Raw genomic sequence first — 18,743 nt, forward strand, 5'->3', positions numbered from 1 at the left:
GATCAACAGTGCAATTATCCCCAAATATTATAACATCTACATATATATGTTCATACCTAATCGTGATTAAATCTGGCAAAGCTTTTGGATCCCAAGCAATGGGGGAGGTCGTTCTGCTCCCGCATCCGCCTCATCCGTTCACAGTTCGCCTAGGCAGTGAATATTTCATAATATTTAAACATTGAGACACTTAAAGTAGTAATAAAATTAATTGAACAGTTATTGAAATACACATAATAGTACTACAATGAAAGACCTACATACTCTTTTTTCGCTCTGTACACCAATCCCTCAGCAGGTGCTCCACATCTGTTTTTGTCATATTTCTCAAAAACTTTGTCCAGCACTCTTGCACGTTTACTTTTGGGCGTGTCACTATCTTGAATATGTAGCTCTTTTTTAAATTTGTGCTTCCACGAACGATGCTTACGTCCAATATCAGCCACGCTTCGTGTTGTGCCTTGCGCTCATCTATAGATACGGGGAGAAAAAAAACTCCCCCTACACATGTAATTTAAACATTAATTTTATAAGTTCAACAAAAACATAACCCTAAGTTTGTAAAAATAAATTAATTAATTAATTTCAATGCCAATGTGTATTGAAACATCTTTCATAAACATACCATCAGCGCGTCACACACAGGATATACGGGATCCACAGTTTAAAACAAACGCCAAATTCAAACATTTTAATCGGCCACGTTCTTTAATTTTTATTTTTTTTAAGTTATGTTTATTTGTTTTAATTTAAGTTTAATTGTTGATGTTAGAAGGTTATAAAAAATAAATAAATAAAATGTGGCTATGAATATTGATGAATTTTACTGTCTTCGAAAAAAAACCAAAATTTGGTTGTTGATGTGAGAAGATTCCAAAAATTTAAAACAATATGCGGAATCAACAATTTACAACAGATTTGAAATTAAAACAAGAGCAACGACCACGTTTTTCTTTTATAAGTTTTTACTCTAATAAATTTTAGCACTTTAATTGCTCAAGTTAAAGTTGTTAATTTGTTTCGGTATGTTAATTCCCGTACAAAGAGAAATGGACAAGTCTTGGATGTCAGCCCGTAGGGATACGACACAGTATAATGACGAGTCTAGAGTGTTTGTAGCATTTGTTGTTAGTAATTGTACGGTCGTCGATGGTTAAATTTATTGCTTGTGTAGGTACTGTCGAAATAACCTGCGCCACTCTCCAGATTACGTTTTTGCCCACCTGACAGGGGGTAGGGGCATGACCTCGGGATACAATTTGTGGTACATGCACGGTGAGACCACCATCAACAAATTTGTTCCTGGTCGGTGTTCGAGTCGGGTGGCCATAGATCCGGCCGTCGGTAGCACAAAATTGGGTGGAGGCACAGAACAGGGTGGCGACATGACGCCTTCTGCATGCACAATGTTAGGGAAGCCGTCAGTAGCCAGCCGCATGCAATTAATGAAGGAACCTCTGAAGGGGACGCATTGAAGTACTACGAGTTGCTAAAGAATGCCGATAAGCCACTTCACCTTGGTACCAAACAAAGTAAATTGAGCGCTACTGTACACATGTACAACTTGAAGTGCGTTGGAGGTATTAGTAACAAAATTTTCTATGATATTCTCGATATTATAAATAAGTTGTTCCCTCATTGTGATGAGACCTTGCCAGTTAATACATATGAGGCGAAGAAGTTCCTTAGTGACATGGGTCTCGAGTATGAGAAGATTCTGGCGTGCCGTAATGATTGTATGTTATTCTGGAAAGACAACAAGGACTTAGATTCATGTATCGTATGTGGAGAATCTAAGTGGACGGCTAATACACATGTAGACGAGGATGGTGAGCCCATATCATCGAGCAAAAAATGTCCAATGAAAGTGTTGAGGTGGTTTCTACTCATCCCTTGGCTACAGAGACTTTTCATGTCGGAGCATACTGCGCCCTATATGAGGTGGCATGCAAAAGGCCGTACCAGGGATGGCGTATTGAGGCATTCGGCCGACGGTGAAGCATAGAGATCATTCGACATTTTACATCTTGATTTTATGGCAAACAGTAAAAACGGGCGGCTTGGTTTGACATCTGATGGATTTAATCCTTTTGGAAACATGAGTACATCCCACAGCACATGGCCCGTATTGATTGTACCGTACAATTTGCCTCATTGGATATGCATGAAACAAACGTCGTTCATCTTATCACTGGTTATCCCTGGACCAAGCTCACTTGGTATGGATATCGATGTCTACCTTTAGCCATTGATTGATGAGTTACTGGAACTGTGGAATGTAGGGGTACAGACATTTGATACTTCAAAGATGAAAAATTTTAATATGCGAGCTCAGTTGATTTGGACAATAAACGACTTGTCGGCGTATGCAGATTTATCCGGTTAGCCTAACAGGGGTGTGAATGCATGTCTTTACTGTATGCATTCGACAAGGTCTAAATATTTGAAGAACGACAAGAAATTTTGTCAGTGGTCTACGCATTAAAAATATGGAGACATTATCTCTATGGAGAGAAGTGAGAAATTCACATCGATCACCAAAGTCTCAAATACTTTTTCACACAGAGAGACTTAAATATGATAGCAAGGTGTTTTACCATCTAACTAAAGGTAATGTAGTAGCTGATGCATTGAGTAGGAAGTATCAAGAAGAAGAGATTGATCCAGAAAAAATTATGGGAGAGCTATCTCAGCAGTTCGTCTTTGTGCAGATTAATGAAGTGATGACAGGTGGACCTCCTATTATGGCAGCACTTGTGGTAGAGCGTATGAGTATTGAAAGAATCAGAATGGTACAGGAAAGTGACCTTGAGTTGCAAGATTTCAGGGTTAGGGCCAGGCAAGGAGAGGTAAATGGATTCTATCTCACTGAAAACGGAACTTTGAAGACCAGCAGTGGGAAAACAGTCATCCCTTGTGATACTGAGTTGAGGAGAGATATCCTTGATGAAGTGCACCAGACACGCTACACTGTCCACCTAGGCAATAACAAGATGTATCAAGACTAGAAGAAGAGATTTTGGTGGCGTGGCATGAAGAAGGATATTGCAGAGTATGTTGAACAGTGTCATTCTTGCCAGCTTGTTAAAGCTGAACATTAGAAGCTAGCAGGGCTACTTGAAGTGCCTATGTGGAAGTGGGATCAGATCTCTATGGATTTTGTAGTGGGTCTTCTATGAGCACCAAGTGGACAAGATGCTATATGGGTTATTGTTGATAGGTTGACAAAGAGTGTCCATTTCCTTCTCATCAAGATCACTAACTCGATGGAAAGGTTAGCAGATTTATATGTGCGGGAGATTGTGAGGCTACATGGAGTACCTATCTCCATTGTGTCGGATCGTGACTCATGGTTCATATCAAGGTTTCGGGAAAAATTACAGAGTGCTATGGGAAAAAGTTGAACTTTAGCACGGCTTACCATCCGCAAACTGACGGCCAATCGGAGAGACCCATTCAAACTTTTGGGGATATGCTTAGGTTGTGCGTGTTGGATTTCAAGGAGAGTTGGATACGTCATTTGCCTTTAGTTGAATTTGCCTATAATAATATTTTTTAGGCAACTATTGGCATGGCACCTTATGAGGCGTTGTATGGGCGCAAATGTCGATCGCCTCTATATTGGGATGATGTGGTGAGAGATAGTTATTGGGGCCAGAATTAGTGCAAGTGATGAAAGAAAAGATAGCACTGATCCAGAAGCGCATGCTTACCGCGCAAAGTCGATAGAAAAGCTATGCGGATAAGTGATGTCGTGAGTTAAAATTTGCAGTTGGTGACCTTGTGTATCTCAAGGTGTCACCAATGTGGAATGGATTCCGTTTTGGCAATAAGGGCAAACTTAGTCCAAGGTATGTTAGACCATTCAAGGTGTCGAAACAAATAAGTTCCTCGGCATAAAAGATCGAAATGCCCCCTAATTTGGTGGGCATTCACGATGTTTTTCACGTCTCTCAGCTGCTGAAGTGCATTCACGATCCATCTTAGGTGATAAATCGTGAGCTTCTTGATATTCAGCCTAACTTGACATATGATGTAATGACCCAAGGAAAAGCGCTAGCCACATCTGCGCTATCACTTCAAAAGGACTAGTCAATTTGAAGCTTTTCCAAGAATCCATTATAAAGCCCAGTTTCACGTAGTAACTAGGCAATGTGGGACTTAACACCCATGAGTATCTTTATAAACTACTCACTCTGTGAACTATTCATCTCTTCCCAATATGGGACCGGGGTGTTACAAACTCCCCTCCTTAAACCCCTGATGTCCCCGTCAGGGATCATGTCATGCGGTGCTCCAGTACCACATGACTTGGCGTTGCTAGGTGGCTCTGATACCATTTGTAACGACCCAAGGAAAAGCGCTAGCCACATCTGCGCTATCACTTCAAAAGGACTAGTCAATTTGAAGCTTTTCCAAGAATCCATTATAAAGCTCAGTTTCATCTAGTAACTAGGCAATGTGGGACTTAACACCCATGAGTATCTTTATAAACTACTCACTCTGTGAACTATTCATCTCTTCCCAATATGGGACCGGGGTGGTACATATGAGGAGTTGCCCGTACAAATTTTAGATTGCAAGGAACAACAGTTGAGGACCAAGACAATCCTGCTCATGAAAGTGTTATGGCGGAATCACAGAGTTAAGGAAGCTTCATGGGAACTTAAACAACAGATGCGGGATAAATATCCCCACTTGTTTGAGTAAACCCAGGTATGATTCTTCGATTCATATCGATTGAGTGTTAGGTTCTCTATAGAGGTGCATGTTTGCATGATCATATAGCGGCCTAATAACCAAATTTCGAAGACGAAATTTTTATAAGGAGAGGAGGATGTAATGTTTTAGAAAATATTTAATGGGTTTATTAGGATAAAAATAAAAATAGGTCTACTTGGTGTGGTAAAATATTTTGATCTTATAGACTTGTAAATTGTAGCCAAGAAAATAAAATGTAAGAGAACATTTTTAAAGTCTAAAAAGAATTAGGAATTACAAAAGAAATAAAAAAAGAAAAATAAATAAAATGATGAGGCACACAGTGTGCCTCACCATTTTAAACATTGAAGGGCCATACGACCCTTCAACCAAAGAGGCAGCGCCTCTTTTGATAATAATAATAACAATAATAATAATAATAATAAAAAAAGAGAATAAAGTGAGGTTCACATGCGCCTCACTTAAAGGGAAACAAGAATGAGGCAGCGTGCCTCATTCCTTTTGGACAGTGACGAGAAAAAGAAAATAGGGAAGGAGAGTTCTCTCAAGGATCTTCATAGAAAAATTGCGATCTACAAAGATCCAATGATCTACAAAGATCCAATGGTTGGATCTTCAATCCGTCTTCGGAAACGTGATCCTTGCACTAGGATCTACGTTCTTACCGATTGTTTTTAGGTAAAACACTAAACTCATGATTTTTTGATTTTTGAATAAATCCCTAAATATGAGTTTAATCCTCTATATTCTTTAGGTATTTGGGCTTGTTGGAGCTTACTTGAGGCTACCCAAGCTTTGAGTTGAAGTTTGGTGAATTTGGGTAAGCTTTTCCTCAAGCCTTAATTTTTGGGTATTTGATTTTTGTGGGATTTTATAAGATTAACCCTTAGCAAATGCCATTGAGTTAATAATATTGTTATTGGAGTTAAGTTTGGGGAAACCCTAATTTGATGGATTAAATTAATTTGAGGTTTTTAATTATTCAAAATTAGATTGTTAAGTTGTGGGCTAATGGTGGTGATAGTAAAGATTAACCCCAAATTAATCATGGGTATTGTAAAAATAAATATTTGTGGGGTTAGGTTTTAATGTTGGTAATTCGAATAAATTGAGAGTTTTATTTATAAACCTAGGAATATTGTTAAGTATGAGTTTAAGCAATTGATGGATAAAATAGTCATTGGGCAATTCAAAGTGAAAATTAGTGTAATTATTGGATGGAAACTAAATGAATGCAATATGTTATGTACAGCGGCACTTTGTGGATTGAGCCTAAGACTTGTTAGTGTTGGTGTGCAAGCAGAAATATGATATTTTACTCACTGAGAAACTGTTATTTTTATATATTATAGAATTGCAAAATATATATGTTGTTTTATAAATCCGAACCAACTATATGTTGAATATATCTATTTTGGTTGATTTGAGTATTTTAGAGTATGTTCAAATATATCAACAATAGTTTCAGAATCTAGTATTGTGTGTTGCATGATTTGGATGAAGTATTGAAATGTTTAGAAGAATATGATTTATCAGCATGATACAGTAAAACAATATTTACTAGTCAAGCACAGAGCATAGAACATGTAGCATAGAGCATAAAGCATACAGTAACCCAGTAGCAGCCTAGTAACAATTCAATTTAGCAGTTTAATAGCAGCATATCAGCATGCATAGCATATATAGCATGATTTAAATTGTGTGATGTTTTCATAATATAGAATATTGTAGTTTTTATGCTAGACGTATTAATATGCCTAAGAGTTTTAATGGCAAAGAGCTTATGTATATTACTATTGTCTAGTTGCATGATTCAAGAACATTGAGCTTGGACGTACAAGAGTATTGTCATTGTTCAGTATGAGTAATACAGTATCCTGGGAGTCGGTAGATGGATTGTCATAAGCATGAAGTTGTAATGCCTTAAGATTCGGTGTTAACCATATTCGGAAAATGATAATAAGCTAGTACTAAAGAGCAAGATGACATGTTTTAAGCTTAGTGTACTTGGTTGTGACGCTATTGGTTATGATATCAGTGTGACTTGGGAGTAGGTAGAGAGATTGTCGTGGTACATCAGTCAGAAGTGCTTGGATATCAGAGTTTTACTCTAGTAACCGCATGGACAATTATGTGCCATAAACATGAAGTTGTAATGCCCTGAGGCACGGTGATATCACAGTTAGTAACGTTAGCTCTTTGTGCATTTAAGCTACCAACATAAAAGTATTATTGTAGGTGGGCGTATACGTAGTTGCTTCCAAGCCATTGGAACTTCTACGTATGAGTCCAACTACATAGTATATTTTAAATGTTTTCTGATAGTCGGTGTTTGCTATATTAGCTATGGGGTTTTTTAAACAAAATTTTATAAATTGGTAGCTGTTATAGTGTACGCGAGACTAAAAAGTAAAAAGTTGGTTCTTTGCGAAAACTCAGTTAATTTAATATCACTGAGGTCTCGGTATCATTTACTGAGGCGGTGAACTCATCATTTCACCTATACGGATGTGGCAAACCCTCACAATCGTATAGATGATGTCTCTTTAACTGCAGGTACACCTAACTTAGAGGAGGACCCCGTAGCTATGTATTTAGGATACTACGATTGAAGCACTCTGCGACAGTCATATTGAGTTGGACAACGGAGTTCACTCTTTTGGGGTATTTTGTAAATAACTAGTGACGTAGGTGTCACATATTCTTTTGTGTAGCCATTCTTTTGTATTAGTGGGTAATTGTAAGCCTTAAACAGTTAGACAGATATCTGGCTCTTTTGTATAGACCACATGTATTTTTAGATGTGCTTCCCGTTATGAGTTGTAGTATTATGATTATTCTGCTGTTAGATATTACTCTGAATATTAGGTATATGATATGGAGCATGTATATATGTCGGCTGAGCGACACGCAGTCATGCCATTGTGAAGATCCATTTATGTATGTTTAAAAAAAAATAAAAAAATAAATGGGTCTTCACATATATACTATATATAGCCATAAACTATATATATATATATATAGCATAAATCTAAAGTTAAGGTATATACGAGTCATTATGCATGTATATAGTATTAATTATAAGTTTATTTTATTTTATTTTATTTTAATACAAGGACTTATATGTATAGTGTACAAAACTAAACCCCAATTTAGTACTCTATATATATATAACATTAAACTAGAGTTATGGTTCAATAAATAAATATGCCGTTAACACTTGTGTGTGTGTGTGTGTGTGTGTGTGTCTATATATATATATATATATATATATATATATATATATATATATATATATATATATATATATATATATATTATGTACACATATAATATACAAGGACTTATATGAAATTTGACTAAATGAGAAGAGTTGAAATAACATAGTACTAAATTGTTAAAGTATAAAATATAAAAATTTCTTTATAGGGTTTACTTATAAGTATACTATATAAGGTACTAAACCTTTAAACCCTAAGTATACTATTTATATATAGTACTGAACCCTAAATACTAACCCTAAGTGTATATACTATATATAGTCATAAACCCTAACTAACTATATATATATAGCACAAATCTAAGGTTATGGTATATACGAGTCATTATGCATGTATATAGTATTAATTATAAGTTTTTTTTTTTTTTAATACAAGGATTTATATGCATAGTGTACAAAACTAAACCCTAATTTGATGTTATATATATAGCATTAAACTATGGTTAGAGTTCAATAAATAAAATATGTTGTTAACACTTGTGTATACATATATAATATACAATGACTTATAAAGGATTTGACTAAATGAGGAGAGTTAAAATAACGTAGTGCTAAATTGTTAAAGTATGAAATATAAAAATTTATTTATAGTATGTCCATAAATGTATACCCTAACCCTAATTAGGTTTAGGATTTACTTATAAATATACTATATAAGACACTAAACCCTTAAACCCTAAGTGTATATATTATATATAGCCATAAACCCTAAGTATATATATATATATATATATATATATATATAAGGACTTATATGCATAGTGTACAAAACTAAACCCTAATTTGGTACTCTATATATATATAACATTAAACTAGGGTTATGGTTCAATAAATAAATATACCGTTAACACTTGTGTGTGTGTGTGTGTCTATATATATATATTATGTACACATATAATATACAAGGACTTATATGAAATTTGACTAAATGAGAAGAGTTGAAATAACGTAGTACTAAATTGTTAAAGTATAAAATATAAAAATTTATTTATAGGGTTTACTTATAAGTATACTATATAAGGTACTAAACCTTTAAACCCTAAGTATACTATTTATATATAGCACTGAACCCTAAATACTAAACCTAAGTGTATATACTATATATAGCCATAAACCCTAACTAATTATATATATATATATATATATATATATATATATATATATATATATATATATATATAGCACAAATCTAAAGTTAGGGTATATACGAGTCATTATGCATGTATATAGTATTAGTTATAAGATTTTTTTTTTTTTTAATACAAGGATTTATATGCATAGTGTACAAAACTAAACCCTAATTTGGTGCTATATATATAGCACTAAACTATAGTTAGAGTTCAATAAATAAAATATACCGTTAACACTTGTGTATACATATATAATATACAATGACTTATACAGGATTTGAGTAAATGAGGAGATTTAAAATAACGTATTGTTAAAGTATAAAATATAAAAATTTATTATAGTATATCCATAAATATAAACCCTAACCCTAATTAGGGTTAGGATTTACTTCTAAGTATACTATATAAGACACTAAACCCTTAAACCCTAAGTATACTATTTATATATAGCACTGAACCCTAAAACCTAACCCTAAGTGTATATACTATATATAGCCATAAACCTTAAATATATATATAATACAAGGATTTATATGCATAGTTTACAAAACTAAACCTTAATTTGGTACTATATATATATAGCACTAAACTAGGGTTAGGGTTCAATAAATAAAATATACCGTTGACACTTGTATATATATATAATATACAATGACTTATACGAGATTTGACTAAATGAGGAGAGCTGAAATAACGTAGTACTAAATTGTTAAAATATAAAATAAAAAAATTTATTTATAGTACGTCCACAAATGTAAACCCCATTCCTAATTAGGGTTAGGGTTTACTTATAAGTATACTATATAAGGCATTAAACCCTTAAACTTTAAGTATACTATTTATATATAGCACTGAATCTTAAAAACTAACCCTAATTGTATATACTATATATAGCCATAAATCTTAACTATATATATATATATATATATATATATATATATATATATATTACAAATCTAAGGTTATAGTATATACGAGTCATTATGCATGTATATAGTTTCTAAACCACTTACGTGCATTATGCATGTATATAGTATAAATTATAATTTTTTTTTTTTAATACAAGGATTTATATGCATAGTGTACAAAACTAAACCTTAATTTGGTGATATATATATATATATATAGTACAAATCTAAGGTTAGGATATATATGAGTCATTATGCATGTATATAGTTTCTAAACCGCTTAAGTGCAATATGCATGTATATAGTATTAATTATAAGTTTTTTTAAAAAAAATTTAAAATTTTTTATTTTTTGTAATACAAGGATTTATATGCATAGCATACAAAACTAAACCATAATTAGGGTTAAGGATCAATAAATAAAATACACCATTAACACTTATATATATATATATATATACAAGGACTTATACGAGGTTTGACTAAATGAGGAGAGTTGAAATAAAGTAATACTAAATTGTTAATGTATGTAGTATATAAAAGTTAAAAAAACCAACAGTGGGCCACGTGGCGGACTGCCCACATTGTACCAGTAAACGTGGTGAGTCTGCCATGTGGACAATTACACGTGTCCATATGGTCATGTGTCCAAATTCCACATGGCCATGCGGCCACGTGCACTAAATCAAGTGGCCATGTGGCCACGTGTCCTAATCCACGTGGCTTTTAGACATGCGACCACATGGTCGCGTCCCATATTTACATGTGGCCACATGGCCACATGCATTAATTAATCCACATGGCCATGTCGCAACATGTATTAATCCACGTTGCCATGTGGCCGCATGTAATTAATTCACGTTGCAACCTGGCACGGCTCCATTACACACGGCCATATTGCCACGTATACTAGTTACACATGGCCAGATAGCTATGTCGTCTTTTCTGCTATATCTCGCCGTGTGGTCATGAAGACACTTGACTATCTGGCCACGTGGCTATAGTAACAGCTACCGTAGCCACTTGGCGACTCTCCTGATTTTTTGTAGTGACTTCAAATAAATAGAGATGATGCTTGTTCGCGTGGGGATTCACTGGGGAACCAGGTGCAAGTATTAAGGTGGCTCATCAATACACCTCATCTATAAATAATATGGCAAATATTTTGCTTCCTTTTATTTCTTGGTGCGAAAAAATTATTCTAAAAGTAAGCTGTCTGAGTCGGACAATATTAGAAAGAACTTAGCTCATTTCATACTTGGCTTTGATTGTTTTTTGTTTAACTTGAGAATGAATTAATTTATCGTGCTTTTGTCCATTCAATTCCCAAATTATTCATAGCTCTCTAATTATCTTTGTCAATTGTCATGATCGATATGAACTATGAAACCCATATACATACATACATATAATGTGGTTATCATTTTTAAGTATCTGTATCATATAATTACTATCAATTTCCCCATGGTTATTGCGAGTATTATCCACTATCCGCATATGAGGTAATGAGCGTTTTGGGTTACTATCTAAATCTAAGGGTGAAAATATGAATGTGGTTATTAGCAATACCTGCATCCGCATTATATGGTTATCATTTTTAAGTATTTGCATAATATAATTACTATCCGTATCTGCACGGTTATTGCGAGTATTATCCGTTATCCGCATATGAAATAATGAACGTTTTGTATTACTGTCTAAATTTATATGCAAAAATATTAAATAATGCGTTTATTACTATTTGAAACCTTAAATAAATTAAGATTTCACTTGTTACACAATTTACACGTTATCAAATATCAATCATAGAGAGTCATGATTGTCTTATGGAGTAATCAAGATTTGGATTACTCACAGAAAAGAAAAAAAATAAATGTTGGAGGTAATTACCTTTTTCCCCCATGAACTACTAACTTTTGCACAAATCTCTCATGAACTACTAACTTGACCAAAATAGAGCATTCAACTACCAAAGTTACACGGTTTCCCCCCTTCCGTCAGTCAAAGGGGTTAAATCCAACAGTCAACCTATCACGTGACCATCACATGCGTTTTTATTATAATTTTTTCCTCTTTTGCCCTCATCTTCCTCGGTCCTCTCACTCTCTTTGTTTCTTCGTCTGTGCGCTCTCTCTCTCTCTCTCTCTCTCTCTCTTTCTCTCTCATCAGATTTTTCGCCAAAGAAGAAGAAGAATTCGAAGAAAATCCCTACAAAATTTTAAAAGATAATCAGATTTAAACACTTGACAACAAACAACCTCAGAAAAAATATTATGGAAAACTCATTTCCACAAGCACACGTAAAGCTTCTCCATCAAACGTTTAGTTTCTGCAACTCATTTCTGCTTACACGTAAAGCTTCTCCATCAAACGTTTAGTCTCTGCAACTCATTTCCACTTACAAGACTGAGAATCCTAAACCCTTCATCGATGAGAGGGTGAGCTGGTTCGGACCCATCTTCAACGTTTTCGGCGAACCAACCGTGTTCGATCTCCGCCGACCCAGAATGACCTGAATGAAGCTTTAAGTGTAGTTTCGGGATACATATTGGTTTAAGATTGCAATAATCATTCATTCAAACTTACAACCGCAGCACTGTTTGAGGAAAAACTATGAAAGAAAGTGCTACAGGAGGGACATCATAGAAAATTTCCACGGTTAACAAGAATTACCGTTCCAGTAGTAGACTTAGAAGACAGAAAAGTGCGGTGCTTCGTGCATGACAAACCGAAATCACAGACTTGCAGAGAGAAACAAGATATTAAAAAACAAGAATCAATTGACTTCTCTCATCAAACAATATGTCAGTCCCTCTATTTAATAAATGAAACAATGAGCATAGTCATGGAATTTTGCTCTTTGAGTGCCAGAACTTGGTTTGAGCAGAGCTTAACAATTCATTTTTTTAATCAACAAGGAGAATAACCCAGTTTTTCAGCCAAGTTGTGGTTTATCCACCGAAAATCACCAGATTGGGATACATACGACAGACACTAAACAAGAAAATAGCAACTGGACGAACTGAATACCAAAACAGGGGCAAACAGAGCAACCTGAAAACACTGCTATTTTAGCATCAATTGGCTCCGAACGAGAATGTTAATATTGTATTTTCCTTAATCTTTATTAACAACTGATAAATTTTTTGATGTTTTATATATATGAGGTTTTACGTGAATGCTATGATTTTTAAGCAAAGGATGATCAAAGATCGACTGTTTATAGATATCAATGCAGTCAAAGTATTATTCAACAGATGACACTTGTCCAGCTACAGCAACAAGCTACAGCCATTTACACAACAACAAGCCACCTGGCGATTCTCCCTCTTAATTTAAAGCTACACGGTTGATGGTGGCCATGGCCCATGGCCATGTGGCATGTCTGAGATGGCTGTTGAGGATTCTCTTGAGCCAACTCTAAGTGGTGTCATAAACTCTGATCTTCTCCCTTCTTACCCGCATGCAATCAAACAAATAGACATGCGAAAAATCCATGGGGCTAACCACCTAGTCCATTTGAAAAATCAGCACCGTCAAAATCTTGATCTCAACCAGTAGCTTAGCTTCAAAAAGTGTCTTAATTTGTTGATGGATAACTACTTTGTGTAATAGACAAGAGAAATAACACAAGGCTCTGGTCTAGCTAGATGGCCGGCCACCTTTTGTTCATACGTATATAGAGAGCTTTCGTCTCAAGTTTTCTTCCGTCCACCTAATAATTAAAAACGACATGGTAAAAGAGATTGTGAATCGACGTCGGTTTTGCAAAAAAAAAAAAATGGAGAGTAATGAGAGCAATGGGAAGAGCACCGTGAAAACAAGAGGCCAAAGTGACTTTGAGCTTCTCTGCCATTTGTGTAGGTGAAGGATTAAGAAAATGAAGGTGGCGAAGAGTGGAGCTGGTACTTTGAGCTGCTCTACCATTTATATCCATGCATTTACGCAGGTTGGACGGTGGGGATGAGTGGTTGACGAATCTGACAATGGGAGTCAAAAAGGTAAAAGGGGTTGGAGATGGGGTCCACGATTCAAAGTACATGAAGAAATATATAAAATAAAAAATGATAGACTATATACGTGAGGGCAAAATAGGAAGAAAAAATAATAAAAACGCATGTGACAGTCACGTGATAGGTTGACCGTTAGATTTAACCCTTCTCACTGACGGAAGGGGGAAAAACATGTAACTTTGGTAGTTAGATGCTCTATTTTGGTCAAGTTGGTAGTTCATGGGAGTTTGTGTAAAAGTTGATAGTTCATGGGGAGAAAAGGTAATTACCCCTAAATGTTGTGAGTTATAGTTTTGAGATAATAGTGAAAAAATTATAACATAACCTAAATGCCATAAACTTACCAAATTTAAAACAACGTCGTTTTAATGAATTTAATTAAATATATATAATATACGAAGAAAATACAAATAAATTAATAACAACATGCATCCGCATATAAAAATCTCATATATATATATATATAGATGGTAGATAGCGGATAGCGGATAGCATGTTAGCTGTGAATAACAAATGCGCGACAGGGCCTGACTTGGTATACTTCTGAACATATTCTGATTCCAATTAAACAGCATTCGAGGAAAACGATTTATGTGGATCGATGTTCAATAGCTTTTGACGATGTAAAGAAATGTAATTTGACTCGTAAACTGTACTTCCGCTAATAGAAAATTCAAAAGCAGACAAGAATTTGAACTTTGGACGTTGCTTATTCATTAGATAATGAAAACATTTTTATTCAAAGAAGTAGAATCACATTATATTTAATTCAGACTTCATGTGGCAAATGTCCCACCACCCACCATCAGCAAATAAGGTTGGAAAAAAGTGTTTAATCAACACAGATTTTTTTCTACTTGTGAGTCTTAACCCTTATCTTTTGCCATCCATTCGATCTTGATACTTGATAGTAGTGTCTATGACAGGACTCCTTTTTCTTCTTTTTTGTCGCAGATTACTGGCTCACGTACGTAGGCAAGAATGAGACATATTACTTAATAGTTGTCTTCCAAAATGTTTTTATTTTTTATTTTTTTTATTTTATTTTATTTTATTTTTGCAATATATATGAAGATTGAAGAACAGGTTAGGTATTAAGGTGACAACATTTTAGGAGACGTTTATGATCAGTTAGAGGGGTATATATAAATTAATATATGTAGGTACGTAGTGGACCACTATGAAAAGCAAGTAGCATAAGAATAAATTAATCTATAAACATTTAAGTTCTTTCGCCCTTAATGGTGGTCATAAAGTCGCTTAAAACTGTCATTTTCTAGGTTGTATGCATCAGTTCATGCATGTTCTGCCGTGTGCGTAAAGGTGCTGGTGAAAACAGTAGTCTTCTTTATATTTTATTTTCATGAATTAATGGAGAGAGTGACGGACATTAATGCAAATTAAATGTGAAACAAAGAAATATTTATCCTTCGCCTTTCATGGAAAATCGATCTCAAACACGCTATATATGGTTCTGATGATCTCCAACATCGTGAACTGATCTTATTTGAAATTAGAGAACGTTTAAAATATATATATATATATATATATATATATATATATATATATATATATATATATATAACAGAGAAGGAAAGAAATGGAAAATGCAAACAAATTCTCAGCCAATAAATGCGTATAAAATTAACATTAAACCTTCAAATCTTGACCAACCTTGGTTTGTACACGGTAAAAAAGAAGAAGTAAAAATCAAGGGTAATCTCAAATCTTCAGCAACCAATAGTTGTAAATTAAGGAACTTTCTCGTTGATTGGAAAATATGATGCGGACAATATATATGACATCAACAATTCCACTAATTGGCACATTAAATTGATTTTTTGACCACAGAAAATTAATGAACGTACCAATCAAACGGTGAAGGGCCACATACACAAGCATCCTTTATAGTATCTCTTTAATTAAAATGGGACCCGGAAATTCTACGCCCGTGATCTTAAAGAGATACTACCATTATATCTATATATGTTTGTATAATAGAGCAACCAATAATATCCCATTTATAAAAAGCTACAAGGAAAAGATGCTCAATCAGCTCCAATTTCGCTAATAATGATCCTCCAGATTTTATACAAATATTACAATCTCTCCAATTCAACGGCCCAGATTACATCCCGTACCGTTGTCTTAGCCTATATAAAGAACCCCAAGTTTTCCCACAGACAGGCCACAACCTCGATCTCTTCTTTCCCTTAAGAGTATTACTATTACTCACATATATATAATATATATATTTAGCTAGTGGTTTTAGGGTTTAGAGTGGGGCCGAACGGAGCTCTCTTTACTCCATCTCTGAAAGGAGATGACGGTAGGCACGGCTGCTAGTTCATGAGTACCCCTGGGTGCGCAGGACGGCATCTGATAATTTCCCATGCGCAGTCTAAGGGTTTGCATGAGCTTGGAGACGAGGTTACCTTGATCTTTTTGGTATTGGAGTGAAGGGAGCTCTGTCCCTGTAACACTTCTTGTCCTCGACCAAATGCCTTGTTGTTGTTTTTTTTTGAATCAAAATGCCTTGTTGTTCTTAAGGGTTTAGATCTAAGAGAATGTCATTGTTTCTAGTTACTATAATCATTAACTTATTTTGTCTTTTCTTTTGTTTTTGTTTTTATTCTTGGTATTATTAGGCTTTATATATATTGCATGCATGGTTTCCTTGTAGAACTGCGGCTAGCGTCTTGATTGAAGCCTTTGAAATATTGCAACTACGTACGTACGAGCATGATATGAACATATATATTCTCAATGAATTGTTTTTCCCTCTATTCTCAAGTTATCCAGAAAATACTTCAGAGTTGTTGATTAATGGTATTCTTTCATGGTTTCAGGCTCTGATATCCGCCGGTTGTGCTCCTCTGCTTGTGAAAACTACGAGTTCATTGTGATTAATCATCAAAAGCATCTCTGGATTCGCCCTTTTTGTATTCTTGTCGGTTAATCGACACATTTAATAGTTGATTTTTTTTTAAAAAAAGTGAAAATTGCTAGTTTTTCTTTACCGGTCCTTTGTAAGACTGTAACTAGATGCTTCTCCGTCAATCTATATCCAATCAATATAAAAATAGTTTGAGTTTAATTCCACTTAAAGGTGTCTCCAATTAAGCTGGCAATGTGTACTTGCTGGTGCTTTGTAATGATTCTTTTTTATAGGATGTAAGAGCATATATCTTTGCAATAATAATTAAAGTAGATATTAAACAACTCTTTATTTTAATTATTATTTTTTCTAAACTCTCTTCAATCTATTTTTTATTCTACTCCTTATTTTTTGTAAATATTATTTTATATGAAAGAGAGAGAGTGAAAGAATGAAAAGAAGAGAGAGAAAACAATAAAAATTATTTATAGTGTAAATAGTGAATATGCTATTTTACTTATTTACTTTTCACACTAAAAAAAAAAATTATATTCAGCTATTATGAGCAATTTGCCTGTTTTATTGAAGATGCTTTGAGAATGATCTATATAAAAAAAGAAGATGCTTTGAGAATAAGTTTGTAAGAAAGGACAATGTTTGTAGAAGAGAAAGAAATTAAAAAAGAACGTGCAATATTTTGTTAATAATAGGTCTAAGATGAATCAGATGATCAATATTTTTTATTTTTTGGAACGTGTGGCATGACGTAGTGTGAAAGAGAGGACAAAATGGAAAAGCCTCGTTCCTTTGTTGTTTTAGGTTTCACTTTGATATATATCATATATGCAAGCAGCTTTTCTTTTCTTTATAAAAAACCCGACCAAAAAAAGAAGAAGAAAAGTTTGACCACATGTCCATTTTATTTAAAAATCACTCAAGGTTTATAGATGAAAAAATGATATACAGATGGGACCCGAATCTATGGGCGAAAAAAGGAAAATTTCAAACACAGAAATATTTTGATAACTAATACAGCTAGGGATATGCTACATTAATAATAGATGAGTTTTGTTCTATGAACTCCTATGAAATGATCACGATAGTATATTCACCATGTGATTTTTATAATAAAAATCATGTAATGCATGTCATGTGGATGAAGATTTATATTGTCATATCATTTTAAAAAATTTAAATGATGCAATATTATATATACGATAAAATAAAATATTAGATTTCGAATGGCTCTTGTATATTCATTTCAATCTCTTGAAATGGACAGATCTTCTCCAGTACGTTTCAAGTGTTTTGGCCGATGATATAGTAAAAGTTTTATGGAAAGCCGCGCGCTAGCCCGGTTGGAAATATAAAGTTGGGAAATTACAGAAAATTGAAGAAAGCAGAAAAATAGAACCGTATTAGAAAGAACATTGAACATTAAGGTGAATGTAAATCTGTTTTTTATACAAATATTTTCTCCCACTTAAAAAATAAGTTTTGCAAAAGGGAATACAACAATTTTGTTTTCAGGATACAATATTGCCCGAATGTAGTGTGTAGATCGCAAATTCTGAATTCAAAAATTTTGTAACAGCAAAAAAGATGAAAAAGAAAAAAAGAAAAAAGATATAGAAAATATGCTGAAAAAATATAGTTTTTATCTAAAACTCAGAATCAGTTTACAGAAATTTTAATACAGTTTCTAACTATTAAAAACACAGTTTCTGACGGTTGAAAAAGCAATTAGAAAATATAGTAAATATTATTGTAGTTGTACACATTAGAAGAAATACACACGTAATTAATAATCTCG

At 34.0% G+C, this 18,743-nt stretch overlaps 1 long non-coding RNA gene across 1 annotated transcript; it reads left to right on the forward strand.

Annotated features, from left to right (window-relative positions):
- The first annotated feature begins 16,245 nt into the window (after positions 1-16,245).
- Positions 16,246-17,152, forward strand: LOC133864714 (uncharacterized). Its single transcript, XR_009899558.1, has 2 exons — positions 16,246-16,782; positions 16,902-17,152. It is a non-coding gene; the product is annotated as an uncharacterized LOC133864714 (long non-coding RNA).
- The last annotated feature ends 1,591 nt before the right edge of the window (positions 17,153-18,743 follow it).

Source organism: Alnus glutinosa, chromosome 3, assembly GCF_958979055.1.
Source record: "Alnus glutinosa chromosome 3, dhAlnGlut1.1, whole genome shotgun sequence".
NCBI classification, from domain to species: Eukaryota; Viridiplantae; Streptophyta; class Magnoliopsida; order Fagales; family Betulaceae; genus Alnus; species Alnus glutinosa.